Source organism: Prenolepis imparis, unplaced genomic scaffold, assembly GCF_030444845.1.
Source record: "Prenolepis imparis isolate NDT839.2.m4 unplaced genomic scaffold, iyPreImpa1.0 SCAF_1, whole genome shotgun sequence".
Lineage (NCBI taxonomy): Eukaryota > Metazoa > Arthropoda > Insecta > Hymenoptera > Formicidae > Prenolepis > Prenolepis imparis.
Window position 1 is genome coordinate 22,513,328 of NW_028141159.1, and position 6,460 is coordinate 22,519,787.

Below are 6,460 nucleotides of genomic sequence, written 5' to 3' on the forward strand. Positions count from 1 at the left end.
AAAGTAATAATGTAAAAAAAAAAAATATATATGTATAACTATAGAACAGACTGCACTATCTCTGCAGTAATATGTGTGTCATTTATGTCCGAAAAATCGTCTGAGTTAATAGGGGAATATAATTTGCAAAGAGGTAGTGTCGATAGTGCAGCAATAAATATATTCGAAAAATCATCCGCGTTAATAGGAGAATATAATTTGCAAAGAGGTAGTGTCGATAGTGCGGCAATAAATGTCTTTTAATATGTCCGAAAAATCGTCTGAGTTAATAGGAATACATGTTATGCAAAGAGGTTGTTCGAAGTAACATCGGTAATGAAGGTTGGTAAATTATCGACGTTGTTGGTAAATTATCGACGTTATCGATAAATTAGCAACTTTTATTACCGACGTTACTTCGATCTACCTCTTTGCATAATATGTATTCCTATTAACTCAGATGATTTTTCGGACCTGAAAAGACACATATTGCTACACTATACCTCTTTGCAAAATATGTTCCCCTATTAACTCAGACGATTTTTCGAGCGCAATAAGACATATATTATTGCTCGTTAAATCTCTTCGCAAAATATAATCTATTAATTTAGATGAATTATCGAAGATATTAAAAGACTCGTATTATTGCACGTTAATTGCATTAATAATTATCTGTAAATTAATAACAAAAATATATGAAAACTGATTTTTCTCGCAGATTCTGCCACTGAATAAGCGCAAGAGTCCTGAGATTATAAATCAAATAAATAAATAAAAATCGCTAATCGACAAGCCATTAAATGAAAAATAGAATTAGTAAGAAATTAGTAGAATTAATGATGTTTTATTATTATTAAATGTATATTTTTCTGTTTTCTGTACAATTTATTGTAATCACGGTCTTGCATAAATAAAAATTAATTAAATTATATATTACAATAAAAAAATATAAATAATAAAAATAAATAATAGATATATATATTTATATTATAAATAAAATATAAAATACATTATTATATTATTTTTTACGTATTATTAATCAATAATAATTTTAATAAATCGTGTATTCTATTTCTCGCGCATGCGCGTGGAATTTATATTACATATTCATATATATATTGAATTTTAGAAAATATATTTATTAAATATAAAATATTTATTTCGAGTAATATTTAATAAATAAAATATTTATTTCAGGTAACAATATATTTTCTAATATAAAATAATCAGAAATATCAGAATGGAATTATAAAAAATTAATCACTCGCATTATATTTTCTAAAATTGTAGAATAATCTTAGAAAAAAAATATTTAATTTTGAAAACAAGCAATAGAAATATTTTTCTTCTAATATATAATATTTTATATAATATTTATATAATATTATATATATAATATAATATAATTTTATATTTATGATCACACTTATATTTTGTATTTCTTAGATATTTTATGTATCTGTTTTGCTTGGATTCCAACTAAGATAATCGAGTTGAGTTGCAGCTTGATGCTCCTTCACTAAATATTCTACGACTTCTCGCGAATTATCCAATTCGTCAAGATTGTCTTCAAACATTTTTTCTTTACGAAATTGTTCCAAAAACGCTTCTCGCTTACGCAATTTGTCATATTGTTGTAAGACTCCGTCAAAAAGCTAAAAAATATATACATATATATATATATATATATATATATATATATTATGTTTATCAGCATTAAGTTTCAATCAATATTGCAAATCACATATTGTGATCAATTTTAATGGCTGTGTAATATTGGATGGGAATAAAATACTCACTGACGATATATTAGTATGATTAGCTAACATCAAACCAGAAACGCGATGTGTACTTTGTATATAAGGAGATTTTTTTGAAAGAGCTACTTGTATACTAGCTGGACCCCAAGGAATAAACTGTGCAAGTTTTCGTTCTCTAATCCTTTGTAAAGATTTATGCACTTGTGTTGGATCTACTTCACCCTAAAATATATTATTAAATATATTTTTTAATTATATCTTTTAATATATTATATCTTTTGTACCAAGTGTTTTATAACTTGTATGTCTGATTCTTAAGTGAATTTCAAGATAATCATAATTTTAAATCATTTTAAAGTTCCATAAAAGAATAGATCAAGCTTAAACTTTAGATTATTTTTAAGGAATGTTACCTGAATTATATTTAAGATAGATATATAACAATGAGATGCATTTCTATCTAATGCTGTGGAAACCATCATATTTTTTGGTTGCAGTAATCGTCGCATTACATCCAAAACAGATGTTTTCCTTACAGATGGCTCCTGTTTTTAAACAATACTTTTTATGAATACATCATAATTACAAAGTTTAGTCATAATTAGCAATATATAAGATAATTTTTCTTTTACGTGACAATTATGTAACAAGCCTTAAAGTTTAAATCAGATTGAACTTTGATAAATACAGATTATATACTAAATATACAATACACACATACACACACATGTGTACGAAGCAGTGGTATCAACGCAGAGTACTTATTAACAAATGTTATCTATTTTATAAATGGATATAAATAATCATTAGCAAGATTCAAAAGTTACCGTCTCTTATGGCTGACTTTCTAAAGAAGCCTATTATCATTCAAACTCAACTGCAACATTGTCATAATAATACTTTTACTTAACATGCTGTAAGCCAACCATAAGAGATGATAAATTCTGAATTCTGATTCTTAGTTACCTCTTGATCAGTTGTAAGTGGAGTGTATCCAGTCATTAGGAAATGTAAGTGAGGAGTTGATATGAGCGGTGCAATCAAACCAACTAAATCATTATTCATATACGAAGGATATCTCAAAGTGGCTGTACTGGCGGATATTATTGTCGAAACAAGTTTATTAATATGTGTGAAGCTGGGATTCTGAATATGTAATCTATCTGAAGCAATTCTATTCAAAGCAGTATTATCTAAAACCACCACACAATCCGCACATTGAGTCAGCCTTTTTAATGTTAGCAATGAATTATATGGCTGTACTACAACATCGCTATAATAAAAATTTGATTGTTAAATACGAATAATTGAAATGTTAAATTCGAATTGTTTTTCAGTACATATTTACCTTATCTCATCTTGATTTGGAAAGACACTGTATGTCTGCATTAATTTCTTAGGAAATCTGTCGCAAGAGATTCTAACATGAAAGATCCCAAACCAGAACCTGTACCTCCCGCTATCGAATGGCACAAAACGAAACCCTATATAAGACAAAACCCTTCAATAGTATTTAAAAAATTTTAAACCTGTATATAACTCTATATGACAAGAAATTAACACTAATCTTTTCATATGTTTATTATAGATATGAGACTAAAATCATATATTATTAATGATAAAATGTAAAAGAATAAAAATAATTACTTCCAAGCTGTCACTGTTATCAACTTCTCTATCCAGTATATCAAAGATTTCTTCCTGTAATTTTTCACCCTGATGGTATCCAGATGCCCAGTTATTTCCAGCGCCTCCCCCATGTTTTGATAAATAGATATTTTCAGGATTGTATAGCTTGTAACAATTTAAAAAATGTTGATTTTTATATGTCAATTATAAAATAACTATATAGGTATATAAAAAGAATATATAAAAATTATAAGATGCGTATTACCTTTGAATATGAAGAATTCATAATCGTATGAATAACCCTAGGCTCTAAATCTAATAACACAGCTCGTGGTACGTAATGCTCATCATCTGCTTGATAAAAAGACATCCTTTCTATCCGTTCCCTCTATTGCATAATCTTCCAAGATTCCTTCTGGGTTGATTCCATGCTCTGTGCATAATCTCTTCCAAAACTCAAATCCAACTATAAAAAAAATGTATAAAAATATATAAATTTTATTCTAAGAAAGAAAATATATAGGTTTTAATACAAATTATAATAAAAGAGAAATTTTAAGTTTGTAAAATTGAGGCATAATGTAAAAAAAAAGACGATAAAGATATTCGTTATTTTCATATTTGCAAGTGTTTGGAAATATTGTAGCATTTGTATCAAAAAATTATAAAACGTATGAAAAGGATTTATATTATATGAGACAAAATAACATGTAATACTTTGATTGCCACATTGGCCAAGCTGCAAAGTTATCACCTCGCTTGGCATTTTAACGTTCTAACAATTCAAATATAAATCACTTTATTTTCTTGATACGAAAAAACCACACACAACTGTATAGGCTGCTTTCAGCAGAGGAAATGGCTCAGTGAGTGCTTTACGTTATGCTTTCAGCGGTTTACTGTTTCTGCTGATCATGAGTGTTATTGTTTTTTTCTTTTGACCTTTTAAAGTAAATGCTTTCAGTCTGTACAGACTATCTCGCAATTTTATTATTAGAATATTACTAGAATATTACAAAGCACGCGTTACATTTGTTTCTTTATGGTATTATTTAAATAAATTGCAATTAAAAATCCCAAACTTAGAAGAAAGAAATGCTTTTGTCAATGCATAAAAGTAAAATTATATACTGATAAATATAAATATGCACATTCTATTTTTAATTTACGAATTTATCACATAAAATTTTGCATTACTATAAGGTTCCACTGATCTCTTTGTAAAACATATTCTTCTAACTCAGATATATAAAACAGAACATAAACATAAATGTACATACATATTCATATATATGCATAATCATAAATGTACATACATATTCATATATATGCATAATCATAAATGTACATACATATTCATATATATGCATAATCATAAATGTACATACATATTCATATATATGCATAATCATAAATGTACATACATATTCATATATATGCATAATCATAAATGTACATACATATTCATATATATGCATAATCATAAATGTACATACATATTCATATATATGCATAATCATAAATGTACATACATATTCATATATATGCATAATCATAAATGTACATACATATTCATATATATGCATAATCATAAATGTACATACATATTCATATATATGCATAATCATAAATGTACATACATATTCATATATATGCATAAACATAAATGTACATACATATTCATATATATGCATAAACATAAATGTACATACATATTCATATATATGCATAAACATAAATGTACATACATATTCATATATATGCATAATCATAAATGTACATACATATTCATATATATGCATAAACATAAATGTACATACATATTCATATATATGCATAAACATAAATGTACATACATATTCATATATATGCATAAACATAAATGTACATACATATTCATATATATGCATAAACATAAATGTACATACATATTCATATATATGCATAAACATAAATGTACATACATATTCATATATATGCATAAACATAAATGTACATACATATTCATATATATGCATAAACATAAATGTACATACATATTCATATATATGCATAAACATAAATGTACATACATATTCATATATATGCATAAACATAAATGTACATACATATTCATATATATGCATAAACATAAATGTACATACATATTCATATATATGCATAAACATAAATGTACATACATATTCATATATATGCATAATCATAAATGTACATACATATTCATATATATGCATAATCATAAATGTACATACATATTCATATATATGCATAATCATAAATGTACATACATATTCATATATATGCATAATCATAAATGTACATACATATTCATATATATGCATAATCATAAATGTACATACATATTCATATATATGCATAATCATAAATGTACATACATATTCATATATATGCATAATCATAAATGTACATACATATTCATATATATGCATAAACATAAATGTACATACATATTCATATATATGCATAAACATAAATGTACATACATATTCATATATATGCATAAACATAAATGTACATACATATTCATATATATGCATAATCATAAATGTACATACATATTCATATATATGCATAATCATAAATGTACATACATATTCATATATATGCATAATCATAAATGTACATACATATTCATATATATGCATAATCATAAATGTACATACATATTCATATATATGCATAATCATAAATGTACATACATATTCATATATATGCATAAACATAAATGTACATACATATTCATATATATGCATAAACATAAATGTACATACATATTCATATATATGCATAAACATAAATGTACATACATATTCATATATATGCATAATCATAAATGTACATACATATTCATATATATGCATAAACATAAATGTACATACATATTCATATATATGCATAATCATAAATGTACATACATATTCATATATATGCATAAACATAAATGTACATACATATTCATATATATGCATAAACATAAATGTACATACATATTCATATATATGCATAAACATAAATGTACATACATATTCATATATATGCATAATCATAAATGTACATACATATTCATGTAT

At 24.9% G+C, this 6,460-nt stretch overlaps 1 pseudogene across 1 annotated transcript; it reads right to left on the bottom strand.

The window, feature by feature from the left end:
• Positions 1–1,228: 1,228 nt before the first annotated feature.
• On the bottom strand, positions 1,229–4,357 carry LOC145936425 (tubulin gamma-2 chain-like; annotated as a pseudogene). Its single transcript, XR_014425394.1, has 8 exons — positions 4,086–4,357; positions 3,634–3,834; positions 3,387–3,533; positions 3,088–3,223; positions 2,706–3,012; positions 2,153–2,284; positions 1,779–1,961; positions 1,229–1,634 (listed from the first exon to the last, which is right to left on the bottom strand). The product of XR_014425394.1 is annotated as a tubulin gamma-2 chain-like (transcript).
• Between the last annotated feature and the right edge of the window lie 2,103 nt (positions 4,358–6,460).